Source organism: Peromyscus maniculatus, chromosome 14 (genome assembly GCF_049852395.1).
Source record: "Peromyscus maniculatus bairdii isolate BWxNUB_F1_BW_parent chromosome 14, HU_Pman_BW_mat_3.1, whole genome shotgun sequence".
NCBI classification, from domain to species: Eukaryota; Metazoa; Chordata; class Mammalia; order Rodentia; family Cricetidae; genus Peromyscus; species Peromyscus maniculatus.
In genome coordinates this window covers 34,454,629-34,469,002 of record NC_134865.1, presented here as the reverse complement: position 1 = coordinate 34,469,002, position 14,374 = coordinate 34,454,629, and the positions used below count along the sequence as shown (strand labels likewise).

The following is a 14,374-nucleotide window of genomic DNA, read 5'->3' as shown; positions in this document are numbered from 1 at the left end:
TTATTATTATTCTTTAGAAGCCTGTTTGTTTTATAATGAGAGTCAGAAAGTGGGTGGATCCAGATAGGAGGGGATGTGGGGAGGAACTGGGAGGAGTAGAGAAAGGGAAAACCATAATCAGAATATATCATGTGAGAAAAAAAAGCCACTTCAATAAAAGAGAGAAATTTGGATAAAGAGGCGTCCACACACAGAATCCCAGCATCTCAGTCCAAGCCCTCCAGTCTCCAGCACAGCGAGCCAATAATTGTTAAAGTCACCGGTGGGCTACTTCACTATGACAGCCCTAGAACACTAGTACAGCTGTTTGTCCCTCTCATGTCCAACTTGCAGGATTTCCACCAGGGGTAAGGAAACGCCAAAATTTCCCATGATGCACTGCAAAAGAAGCCTTGCTACAGGGAAGCAGCCATGTCTCACAGTAAGTTTGCTGGGTTCTATTTCTAATCTCCAGACAAATTTCTGCCTCGTTTTATGTGATCTCTGGACTCTGAATTAAGTTTTAATAATGTTTATGGAATACATAAAGCCAATGCTGTGGCTTTAACTCAGAAGCAAAGTCATTCCTGGGGAGCAGCTGGTTACTCCGGTTGATGTGTTTAGATGCAGCACTGACTCTTTCAATGCTCCGGGCACAATGGTGACATCTTCACATGCATTAATAATGCACCAGTGGGAATTCTGTTATTCTCTCTTTGGTGTTCCATCACTTGGCTAAAAGGTCACACTGCTCATTAGTGGAGCCGGAACTCAAACCCAGCAGATCTAGATCATGCGTCCATGGACTCAGCTTCCTAGTATTCTGCATTTGGTTTGTGCGATATGAAGAACATAAGATAAATTAAGCCTGTGTTGTATGTGTGCATGTGCATACATGTGGGCAGTTGACTGTGCAGGCCACGAGAGGGCACTGTATCCACTGGACCTGGAATTACAGGAGCTGTGACATCTCTCACGTGGGTGTGAGGCACTGAACCTGGGTCTTAAGAATACTGTTAACCAGGAGAGGCCTCTCTCCAGCCCTGCTCTTCCCTTTCTTTCCAAGAGCCTCTCCCCTCCACAGAACTCTCTACTAATTTTGGAAGTCTGCTCTCCTCCACCTCTTTGCTCCCCTCAGGCTTCCAAAGCCATCTGCCCTGTGCCCACCATTCCCTGAAGGGATCTGGGTTACCGCAGCGAGGTAGACTGGCCTCCCTCCAGGTATTGTGATCAGCGCTCCTTCTTTTGTAATTCCCTTCTTGCTTCTGCTTTGGTGCTGCTGTGATTTGTTTGCTTTTCAGACAGGGTTTCAGGAATCCTATGCTGGCCTTGAGTTCACTGTGTGGCTGGGGATAACCTTGAATTTCTAATCCTCCTGCATCTGCCTCCAGAGCTGAGGTTACAGGGGCACCCCACCACACCCACTTATGCGGTGGTAACACACTCAAGGCTGCATGCCTGCCAGGCAAGCCCTCTACCAGCTGAGCTGTGCCCCCAGACTCCATGTTCAGCAATAGGAAGCCAAGGGGACCAAAGCCTTCCGGGTGCCGGGTACCAACACAAGAGCGGGGTAAAGTTGGGGCCCTCGGCTGTCTCTCAGACTCTACGCCTTCACCTGGGTCTGTCACCATGTTGAAATCATAGTTTCTTTATTCTGTTAGTCCTATGAAATACTGCTGAATTTCATTTACACCAACCAGTATGCTAAGAGAATCTTCCTTATTAATTTACCCCAAATAAGCAAGTTAAACTTAAGGTGTTTTCATATTGGATTTTGGCAAAATTTGTACAAACTGAGAGAAACCACCGGGAGTCTGAGGAGGTAATTTTGTTCCTGGTTCAGGCGTGTGGGCATCAGTCTAGCATCTTGGTACAATAAAAATGCCTTTGCTGTTTGTTCCACAACTTTCAAGTTCCAAAACCCAGAAGTGAGTCAGTTTTCCATCTTCATCTTGTATATGGATTTTCCCATAGAAGAACCATGCCAGAGGCAACCCTTCGGGGTGACACTCGGTGTGAAGTAGAGAGCTGAAGGCTGTGTCCCCTGTACAACAGCAAACGGCTGCTTCAAGAACAACTCTCCAATCCAGGATCACTTTCCAGTTCCGGTAAACTCACTCTTAAGTGCCAAAGCAAACACTTCAGGGAGAGCTGTGGGATCGAGTTCAGCTACACATCATCAGTCTAAAATAAGGGCTACCGATCATTTTAAAGACACACACCACTGTGACTAGAGGTTTTCTTTGTTTGCTGTTTTTATCCCATCCCCTCTGTCCTTCTTAGGAACGGCGATGAAGATCTCCTTCCCCAGAAGCCAGCCCTGCTGACAAGCTCACAACCATGGCAACATGCCAAATGGTTTCTTGTTACATTCTTTATTCCTGAACATCGGAACACAGAATCCACAAAGGCATCCGTTTTCCTAAAGCTGATGGCGACACAGCTTCTTTCTGACTCCATTACTGTAAGAAGATTTGTGCAAGAGAACCTGAACGCAATCTTTATGGGCTGTGACAAACACACACACCCTCTCGGACATTTTATCCGGCAATCTTAGCATGGGGCAGCTCAAACAAAGCAGGGCCCCATCGCGTCAATCGCCTTTTCCTGAGAGCAGGAGAAACAGGCTACCCGCCTGGATCCGGCTCTTTACAGGGGGTGTTGGCTCTTCGTAAGCAGATGGTGGGTTTATGACTTCAGTATGCTGTATATTTCTTAATAGACAAATATTTGCATTGGACCAGAGTAAATAATGTGAAAAAAATCTCCCTGAGCTAAGCTTTCAAAGAATGCCTGAAGTTTAGGACACCTCAGCATTCACAGGCCGGAGGGAGGTGAGTGAATGAGCCCTAAACCCTGCCCTTCCCGTTTTAGACCTAAATCCTGTCCTGGCAGATAAATCAAACATTTGGAAGGCACAAACATAGTGAGGTGTATTTGAGAACCAATATGTTTCCTCCATTCAAAGAGACCTGCAAAAATGGACAGTAGAAGCATCTTAGTGCTAAAAAAAGGGGGGGGGAGGAAAAATGTAAGTTACATTACCAACCGTACCTGCAAATGTGCCTGTTGAGTTTCTTTCTCTTAATACTTTATGTTGTTTCTTTCCATGGTACGACAGAACTCGCTTTCCCCCTGGATATGAATACACTGCTCAGGAAATTTGAGTAAAATGTTGAGCTGCTTTACGAGAATTTCGGTTTCCGCTTACACCTTCAGAGCAAGGGTATGTGGGCCCGTCTTTGTTCCCCTGCACCTGGTCAAAAGGGCGGGTGCTAGCATTGGCCCCGGCTTCTCCGCTGAACTTAACAGAGTTTCGGGCTGCGGGGCTGGGAGATGCGGATTTCAGCGCATGCAGGGAAATGACAAGACACGGGGTGTGGAGGAGGGGGCACCACCGGAAACATGGGATCTTATTAAAACAACAACAAAAGAAAAGCAAGATTCGGCTCCTGGAATATAAACGCATGTCATAGACTCAGGATGGTTTTATTCCTGATCAGTTGGAAGATTTAAGATAAATGCTCTCTCCAAAAAGGAAGTCTGTGGAACCATAAACTCTCTTTTCCAACATGGCTGGAAATTTAAATTTAAGACAGAAGACAATTTGACTCATCCGAGCTTCTCTAGATGGGAAAATTGTCTTCAATGTATAGATATGAAAACACAAACGGAGAGCACAGTTAAATTATTGCACAAATATTTAAGAATCTTCTGATAGCTCAGATTTAGATCATGCCCGATAAACTGACAGTTACACTACCCCACCCCACCCCACCCTACCTCACTCAACTGGCCAGGATTTCAGGGTTCAAGCCTCTTTTCAACATGTGTCTATGTTTTGTGTGTGCGCCTGTGTGCATGCACAAGTGTGTATGTGCCATGATGGAGATGTGGAGGTCAGAGAACAACTTGCAGGACTTGGTTGTCTTCTTCTATGATGTGGGTTCGGGGACTGAACTCGGATCATCAGGCTTGGTGGCAAGGGCCATCTCACTAGCCCTGAACAATTCCCTTATATGTCAGTCACTCCCATAGCTCCTGATGCTCTCCTCCTTTCTGGTCCTAGCGTCCTCCACCACTCTCCCAGTCTGTCTCCACACCTTGAACGAGCTCCAACCTCGGTTCTCTTTTAGTTATTATTTAATCCTGCAGTTTACCTCATCTAAATCCACTGACTTGAAAATCTCCTTTTATGCTGATGACTTACAGATTTTTTTCTCCAGCTCTGATTTCTCACCCAATACCAGACTCATGTATTAAAGTATATACTCGACATGCCTCATCATAGAAAGAGAGGTTCTCAAGCTTCAACCCAGCCAGAACTGAACCCCTTGTTCTCTACCCAAGCTTAGACTTAGCTCTTTCTCATATCGATGATCAGCACCATAATAAGTTTCCCAATCCAAATCTTCTCATGGGTTGTGGGAGGTTACCTATGCTCGTCCTATATCCCACAGCATGCCCTTCATAGGAACCAATGATTTTCTCCTAAGTGAATTTATTTTTTTATCTACTTCCCTTGGTCTGCAAGGCCAACAGAGACACATTCACTACAGTTTTTCACATATTCTACTATAATTGGGATCTACTTTTCCTCTTGCTCTTCTGTTTACTGCACACATCAATAAAGCCCCTTATTGTTACAGCTGCAATGATCTCTTTTTAAAGTAGAACAAGAACAAGTCACAAAACAACGTGATAGCATCCCAGTGGACCGTAACTCTGCATGCTGAGACAAGAAAACCCAAGTTAACTGCCTTCAAGAAGAATAGATTCGTATTGTAAAAATCGTCAAGGAGAACGGCTCAGGATGCCCTCCAAGTCCCAGCTTCTGCTTTCTTCTGATGTGCACAGAGCTGAATTTCTCCTCATGGGAGTTCATGAGAATATTTGTGCAGAATAATGAGATATTTTGTTGTTTTCAGGTCCAAAGGAGTTGAGGAATTAGGGTCATTCTCTCTCTGTCTCTTTCTTCATCTCTCTCTCTCTCTCTCTCTCTCTCTCTCTCTCTCTCTCTCTCTCTCTCTCTCCCCCTCCCCATAGGATCACAGTGAGTTGACCACAGGCTAAAATAGCAAGGCTAGCCCAAGTTGACCCATTCATGAACCTGGTAAGTGTCGGCTACCCTTTGAAGCACGTGGTCGCTATGTAGAGGCGATGAGATGGAAAAACAGAGTGAGGAGAAGGGAAAATGGAAGTCATTGGGCAATCAACAGCAGCAATGACCTGTACGGTGCTAACAGCCCTCCTTCTTTCCAACAGCCTCGAGGATCATTCTCTCCTTCGTTTCCATTCCTGGGTCTGCTGGCAGCCTGTGGGGTACTGTCACTCTGAGAACGCCTTTCTCAGCTCAGATTGTTTGGATTTGCTCCTCCTGCCCAGAACCCTTTCCCAGAGCTCCTCAAATAATGGACTCCCTCTGCTGCCTTCTCTGTTGTGACCTTACAAACTGTGATAGTGGTTGTGTTAGGTAGGGTTTTCTACAGGAACAGACTGATAGAATGAACATATATCTCTTTCTATAGTGTGTGTGCATGTGAGTATGTGTGTGTCTGTGTGTGTGCTTACGTGTATGTGTGTGTGTGTGTGTGTGTGTGTGTGTGTTTGTGTGTGTGTGTGTGTGTGTATGATTTAATAGAGTGGCTTACGCTATGGTCTGAGTAGCCCAACAATGGCTGTCTCCTGTTGCTGGAGGGCTTCTCTCCAGGTTCCCCAAGCCCCGCAGTCCCACAATCCACTTATAAAATAATCACTCAGATGCTTATATCACTTATAAACTGATAAACTGTATGGCCGTGGCAGGCTTCTTGCTAACTGTTCTTTTATCTTAAATTAACCCATTTTTATAAATCTATACCTTGCCACCTGGCTGGTGGCTTACCAGAGTCTTTACATGCTGCTTGTCCTGGCGGTGGCTGTAGTGTCTCCCTCCTCAGCCTTCTGCTTCCCAGAATTCTCCTCTCTCCTTGTCCCACCTACTTCCTGCCTGGCAACCTACTTCCTGCCTGGTCATTGGCCATCAGTGTTTTATTTATATAGAGCGATATCCACAGCACTTCCCCTTTTTCTCTTTTTTTTAAAAAGGAAGGTTTTAACTTTAACATGGTAAAATTACATATAACAAAACAATTACCGAGCAAGAATTATAGTTACAATATTAAAGAAGATGTCCTATCTATCTTATATTTGTGAGTTTAAGGTTTTATATCTAACTTATCTTTTATCATAACTGAGGAAATTACAACTATCTAGTTTTCAACCACATCAAAGACCTGAGAAGGAACATAATGGTACCTGAGAAATGGTAGATGGATGCAAGCAACTTTCAGGAATCTTGTAAAAGTAGACCAAGGGGGCCCTCCGCGGCCCCCGGAGGGAAGCCGAGGGACGGCCGCGCTCTGAGTCCGCCGTCGCTCGAGCTCCGGAGTGAAATGGTCGCCCGGGCCCAGGCCCAGGTCCAGGTCCAGGCCGCGGGGCCGCCGCGTGTCCCGTGAAGGGTCGGGCCGGGCCGGGCGGGAGCCACGCGGGGGAGAAGCAGCAGCAGCTGGGGTACCGGCGAGCAGGAGACGGGGACACCTGTGGCCTCTCCCACCCCGACGACGGCCCCTCTCCGGTCTGCAATCCAGGCCAATGTGCAATACCAACATGTCTGTGTCTACTGACGGTGCTGTAAGCACCTCACAGATTCCAGCTTCGGAACAAGAGACTCTGGTGAGACCGAAACCATTGCTTTTGAAGTTGTTACAGTCTGTCGGTGCCCAAAAGGATATTTATACTATGAAAGAGATTATATTTTATCTTGGCCAGTATATTATGACTAAACGATTATATGATGAGAAGCAGCAACATATTGTGTATTGTTCAAATGATCTTCTAGGAGATTTGTTTGGAGTGCCGAGCTTCTCTGTGAAAGAGCACAGGAAAATATATACAATGATCTACAGAAACTTGGTGGTTGTAAGTCAGCAAGAGCCTGCAGACTCCGGCACATCCATGAGTGAGAGCAGGTGTCAACCTGAAGGTGGCAGTGATCGGAAGGACCCTGTGCAGGAGCCACCAGAAGAGAAGCCTTCCTCTTCAGATCCAGTTTCCAGACCGTCTACCTCATCCAGAAGGAGAGCAGTTAGTGAGACAGAAGAAAACGCAGATGAACTACCTGGTGAGCGACAGAGGAAGCGCCACAGGTCCCTCTCCTTTGATGAAAGCCTGGCTCTGTGTGTGTTACGGGAGATATGCTGTGAAAGAAGCAGCAGCAGTGAGTCCACAGAGACCCCCTCAAACCAGGACCTTGATGATGGTGTAAGTGAACATTCAGGTGATTGGTTGGATCAGGATTCGGGTTCCGATCAATTTAGTGTAGAATTTGAAGTTGAGTCTCTTGACTCAGAAGATTACAGCCTGAGTGAAGAAGGGCATGAGCTCTCAGATGAGGATGATGAGGTCTATCGAGTCACGGTGTATCAGACAGGAGAAAGTGATGCAGACTCCTTTGAGGGAGATCCTGAAATTTCTTTAGCTGACTATTGGAAATGCAACTCTTGCGGTGAAATGAATCCCCCGCTTCCACCCCACTGCAACAGATGTTGGACCCTTCGTGAGAATTGGCTTCCCGAAGGGAAAGGGAAAGATAACAGAGAGATCGCCGAAAAAGAAGGCTTAGATGTGCCTGATGGAAAAAAAACTACAGTGAGTGACTCTCAGGAGCCGTGCCTTGAGGAAAGTGATGATAAAGAAGGACATGCCTTCCAGTCACAGGACAGTGAGGACTGCTCCCAGCCATCCACTTCCAGCAGCATTGTGTACGGCAGCCAAGAAGATGTCAAAGAGTTGGAGAAGGAGGAGACACAGAACAGAGGAGAAAGCATGGAATCCGGCTTCTCTCTCAATGCCACTGAACCATGTGTGATTTGCCAAGGGCGGCCTAAAAACGGCTGCATCGTTCATGGCAAAACCGGACATCTCATGTCATGTTTCACATGTGCAAAGAAGCTAAAAAAAAGAAATAAGCCCTGCCCAGTGTGCAGACAACCAATTCAAATGATTGTGCTAACTTATTTCAACTAGCCCTGCCCATAAAAATAGAATTATATATTTCTAACTATATAACCCCCAAATTAGACAACATGCGTCTTATTTTTATTTGCATTTATTTTTATCTACACTAAAGTGAGAAAAGTGTCTTCGTCCACTTAAACTTTGTTGTATAATTGATCTCCTTGAGGGTATGAATAGTGACTGTTTCCTTCTTTCAGGAAAACTTCACTTGATTATATTTACATTTGGGTTTTGATATACTCTGCGTTGGCTGTGTGGCTCCTTTTTTATTTTCCTTATGTTTTAAGTAATTTCCAATTGGAAGGATGGTTGGAAGTGAAATGTGTCCTCTCCAGCTGCAAATGATGATGTGCCCTTTCTGAGGATCGACTGCATTAGAAGCATTTGATTTCCTTTTTTCCCTCTGTTAATAAAGAACATTTAATTTATTTAGTACCTCTCGCGTAAGGAGTTAGAAGCTGTGTGAAGGATTGAATATTTAAGTTTTTGAAATTCTGAAACTCCTTAGTTCTCTAGTGGCTGTGGGCTGGAGAGATGACTCTTGGTAAGGCACTTGCTTGTATAAGCCTGATGATGTAAATTTGATCTCTGGAGCCCCCAAAAAGGGGAAGAAGGGAACCAGTTCCACAAGTTGTCCTCCGATAACCACACGTGCCCCATGTGCACACAATTTTTTTTTAAAGGTACGAGTTGTATCTGGTGGTATGTAAGTAAAAAACATGCACCGTATTTTCAAGTGTGTTGTCATACGGAGTGGAGCAGATGATGTACTGATCTCTCAGGTGGAGAATTCTGAGGCCCTTAGAAGCACCTCCTTGGACTTAGCCCCATGGTTCCCAATGTTGCCTAAGTTTCAGGCTGTACTTAGGCTAGGTGTAGAAACCATTCAGCAGAGAGAGTAATTCAGAACATGGATAAAGAGAACTCATTTTAAAACATGCGTAGTATTTTAAAATGAATTCTCCATGTAGATTAACCTCTTGAATCATAATAAGAATCTTTCCCTTTGCTTGAAGGGCCATGTATAGAAGGGGCTCAAGTATAGGAAAATAAAATCCTCCGGACTATAAGTTTAGAGTAACCAAAGGACAGTTTTGTGCTAACCTTGTTGATGTAAGCATCAAAAACAGAAAACACTCCTTGATGAAGTATCCATCACATAAGTAGGAGAATGGCAGGAGCGACTGCTGCAGTTTTGGCTCCTGTGACTCAGTGAAGCTTCTCTCTACAATTTGTAATTCAGAAATGATATCCTTGGGGATTACCAGTTTGCAAATGTTTATTTAGGTGTGGTATACATACATTATTTATTTGCAAATAAATGATTTATTAAATATTTAAAAAAAAAAAAAAAAAAAAAAAGTAGACCAAGACAGCTGGCAGCCTGGACAGTCACCTAATGTTTCTCAGCATTGTTGGTGTATTTAAATTGGCTACAGGCCTAGAGTATATGACAGACCATTTTCAGAAGCAGGATTTCTGAAAGACCATCTTACCCTGTCTTGGCAGAGTACAGTGGTCGCTTTCCTTGTGTCCCGCTTGTCCAGAAAGGACAGCATTATATTTGTACTGTCAGCCGTCAAGGCAAGGGCAGTTCTTTGCCCAGTAGGCCATTTTGTGACAAAAAGACAAACTTCCAAATGGAAATGTCTTAGAAGCCCAACATTCTCTCGGGATCAATTGGTGTAGCCAGGAGCAATTGTGTCTCACGTCAACAGAATTTTAAGTTATTTAAATGCCATATTCTCTAGGTCTATGAAGTGTTTGAAGATTACCTATCTATCTGAAATATATCTATGTATACCTAGAAGACTTAACTAACATGGCTACAGATATGATTATCATAGATGACTAATTATTAATCTATTTTTTAATTATCCATTACAATTTTAAATGAGTTACATAAACATAGTACCTCAAACAAGAATAGAAATATATATATATACAGTATAACAAAATTAACTTCAAGTTTGTATCAATAAACTAAAATTTATACCAATGTAAAACATTTTAAACATAAACTAAAATCTATACCAGTGTAAAACATTTTAAACAAGTTGTTCTTTAAAAGTAGGTTCATTAATCTACCTTTTTATCTTATCATCTCCATATCCTCCTATATATCTATATCATATCCCCTTTTCTTTTTTAGAAAGAGATCACATTTATAATCAACCTGTTTTAAATAAAAATATTGTTTTTTCTCTGTCCCACACCATGAGACTCTTAATCTCAGGGTCATGGGTTCATGCCCCACGTTGGGCACCATTTGTTGCTGGAGAGCTTCTCTCCAGGTTCCCCAAGCCCCGCAGTCCCACAATCCACTTATAAAATAATCACTCAGACGCTTATATCACTTATAAACTGTATGGCCGTGGCAGGCTTCTTGCTAACTGTTCTTTTATCTTAAATTAACCCATTTTTATAAATCTATACCTTGCCACCTGGCTGGTGGCTTACCAGAGTCTTTACATGCTGCTTGTCCTGGTGGTGGCTGCAGTGTCTCTCCCCTCAGCCTTCCGCTTCCCAGAATTCTCCTCTCTCCTTGTCCCACCTACTTCCTGCCTGGCAACCTACTTCCTGCCTGGTCATTGGCCATCAGTGTTTTATTTATATAGAATGATATCCACAGCAGTCTCCCAATGGAAAAGCCAAGAATCTAGTAGTTGTTCAGTCTGAGAGGATTCCTAGAGAGCTGATGGCATTCAACTTACCTTGAACTCAAAGAAGTGTGTTCTAATGTTGTGGGGTATTCACCAGAGAAGACTGCTTGAACATGGGTCTAAGCCAACAGAAAGTCCTTGGTAGCCAGTCTGTTGGTTACTCCACTGGGTGTCTGGGATCCCAGTATAGCACTGAGCTTTCCTCAGGGTGAGCTTTAATCACAAAAACCACACTCTAGGTTGACACCCTTTAGTTAACAAGAACAATTACAAGCTAGAAGCAGAAATACAGAAGCCAAAAAGCAAGGTTAGTACATTTAGAGACTTTCCAAGATCTGTGGACTTTGATTGATTAGGCCTTTGTTTTGTTTTTGACGGGTGGTGCTGTCTACATGCTGGGTGCATGACCTGAATGGTACTTTTACCATGGAGTCAGTTGTGCTAAGGTCTAGGGGCCTTGGCAACAGGACAGAAGAACTTAACAGTGAGAATGAAGGCAGGCAGACAAGAACAAAAGCTTCCTTCTTCGTGTGTGGCTATGTGGGCTGCCACCACAGATGGACCCAGATTTAGGGTCTTTCCACTTCTAAAGACCCAATCAAGAAAATCCGTCACAGGTGTGCCAGGTACTTGGGTTTTAGCTGATTCCAGATACAGTCAGTTGATAGCTGCGTTCAGCCACCACAGTTTCACAGTCACAAAGAATTGCCAGATTTGTACATTTTATCTCTGTAGCCCGTCTCACTCTAGACAGATGGACCTGAACAAGGCCACCTGACAGTAATGGGTGCTACTGCTTTATGTAAACATGTGGGCTGCTCCAGCCTAATCCCTTAAAAGGGAAATAGCTTCAGACCCTGATCCTCTGTAAACATTCACTCTTCTGCAATTTATAACTCAAAGCCCTTTATTTTCTTCAACTTGACTTCAAAATGCAGAGAATGCTCTCTATTGGAAATGAGCATTATTCATTTTCTCTAAGTACCTAAATTCAGAGGTACTGTTGAAGCCAGACATGGTGATTCATACCTATTATCCCAAGTCTCCAGAAGCTGAGGCAGGAAGACCATGAGTTTAAGGCCAGGACTATACAGGAGACTTCCTTTAAAAAGCAAAACATTGTAATGTCATTGCTGAGTGGAAGTAATATAAGCCACCTCATCAAGCTCTAATTTGGAACTACAAGTAAGGAGTGAGAAGAAGACAACTGGTCAACCCACCACCATTTGCTGGGAAGAGCTTCAGAGAAGGTACCTGGTCCCCAGGCTTTCCAGTCTATTCATTGTTATAGAATATGTGTATGTGCGTGCGTGCATGCGTGCGTGCGTGCGTGCGTGCGTGCGCACATGTGTCTTGTTGGTTGCCTTCTGAGTGTGCCCACTCCACCTCTACTCCTTACCCCACCCTCACCTCATAGATGCTCATTAATAAAGTCAGTCAAGTGCTGAGATCTTGTTAGATTGATTGCCAGATCTGGAACTCTCCCAGATACCCCAGTAAACACCTCAGCCACCACAGAAAATAGCATAAAGTGGATTACATACAAAGAAACAGTCTGTCTTCAAATTCAGACAGTAACTGAACAAAGTTTACAAAACTGTTATAAAGTCTTCTCACCATGAAGTCTTTTCAATGATTTTCTTCTAATATAAATATATATAATAAACTACCTAAGACATTTATCTCAATCACTAATATTTAGTTTCTTACTAAACTGTTCAAGTTTTTAATTAGTGTGTTGTCTTGAACTGGTTGGTTGAAATCTTATTTATACCATTTTTTATCAGAGACTCACTTTTCCAAAGACCTATCAAAGCTTAATGTCGAATAGCCAGCTATATATTATCATAAACTCCAAGTTAATGTTGACAGTGTTCTTTCATAGCAATAAAAGAACACTGTTTCAAGATGGGGTGAGACAACATGCAGCAGCTGGGCCTGGTAACACAGACCTAAAATCCCAGCACTCAGGAGGCAGAGGCAGGCAGATCTCTGTGAGTTCAAGGCCAGCCTGGGCTACAGTGTGAGTTCCAGGAAACACTCCAAAGCTACACAGAGAAACCTGTCTCAAACACACACACACCCCCAAAAAAAGTGTTCAACTCAAAGTTAATTGTCTTTGTCTTCTGCTGATCTAACACTTGACAATTCATTAATTCCATTTTCTCACAAATGTCATGATTTCACTTTTCCTTATAGTTGAATAAAATTCATTTTATGTACATAGTGTGTGTGGGGAATCTCCCTTGGACCTGCCCTCCCAGATCCCGCCCAAAGAAAGCCCACCAAGCAACAGCTCCTCCCCTTAAAGGAACTTAAGGCCCCTCCTCGGGAGGAGCCTTGTGGTTTTCCCCTCTGGTTTCTCTTCTTCCCCTGGGACTACCCGGGAATGCTCTGCTCATTAAAACCTGGACTTTAGTCGGACGGTGATAGCACACGCCTTTAATCCCAGCACTCGGGAGGCAGAGCCAGGCGGATCTCTGTGAGTTCGAGGCCAGCCTGGGCTACCAAGTGAGTTCCAGGAAAGGTGCAAATCTACACAGAGAAACCCTGTCTCGGGAAAAAAAAAAAGAAAAGAAAAGAAAGAAAGAAGAACCTGGACTTTAATTTGGCCTGATCTGATTTATTGCATCAGTGGAGTTACTTACTATGGGGGGATTTTTACTTATCAGTGTGTTTTCTTTACCTGTTCATCAGCCATTGGATATTTAAGTTGGCTCCATTTCTTAGCTAGTATACGAACATGATAGCATTAAACATAGATGTGCAAAGTACCTCTGCGGTAGCAGATGGAATCTGTAGTGTATGCCTGGAGAGGTCTAGCTGGTCATATACTCTTCTATTTTCAGCTTTTTGAGAACCCCCCACACTGATTTCCATGGTGACTAAGCCAGTTTAACTTCCACCAGCACTGAAGAAAAGTCTCTCCCTGCCACATCTTTTGTTTGTTTAATGTTGACTATTCTGACAGGGATGAGAGGGAATCTCAAAGCAGTTCTGGGTTTCCCCCATGGCAAAAGATGTCAACCATTTTAAACATATTAGTCATTTGAGAATCTTCTTGTAGAAAAGGTCTATCAGTTTATTAGCCCATTTATTTATGTATTTATATTTGTTTAGATTTACTTGCTTTATATGTCTCAGTGCTTTGCTTGTGTGTGTGTGCACCTTATGTGTGCCTGGTACTCATGGAGTTCAGAAGGGGGCATCAGATCCACTGGGACTAGAGTTATAGATGGCTATAAACTGCCATGTGTGTGGTTGGAACTGAACCCAGGTCCTCTGCAAGGGCAACTCTTAATTCCTGAGCCATATCTCCAGCTGCTAGCCCATACTGCAAGAATTGCCGCCATTCATCGTAATTCTAAGACATTAACCCATGGTGTGAAGTACAGTGAAGGCAGCTGTCAGAAAGATAATCTAAAAACACTTAACTCTTAGCCGGGCAGTGGTGGCGCACGCCTTTACTCCCAGAACTCGGGAGGCAGAGCCAGGCGGATCTCTGTGAGTTCGAGGCCAGCCTGGTCTACCAAGTGAGTCCCAGGAAAGGCGCAAAGCTACACAGAGAAACCCTGTCTCGAAAACAAAAAATAAATAAATAAATAAAATTAAAAAAAAAAAACACTTAACTCTTGAAGCAAATGAATTAGAAAGTCTCAGCAAATAAACAGGAT

At 43.7% G+C, this 14,374-nt stretch overlaps 1 pseudogene across 1 annotated transcript; it reads left to right on the top strand.

Annotated features, from left to right (window-relative positions):
• Nucleotides 1-6,411: 6,411 nt before the first annotated feature.
• Nucleotides 6,412-9,399, top strand: LOC102908448 (E3 ubiquitin-protein ligase Mdm2 pseudogene; annotated as a pseudogene). The gene has a single exon (XR_013044325.1). The product of XR_013044325.1 is annotated as an E3 ubiquitin-protein ligase Mdm2 pseudogene (transcript).
• The last annotated feature ends 4,975 nt before the right edge of the window (nt 9,400-14,374 follow it).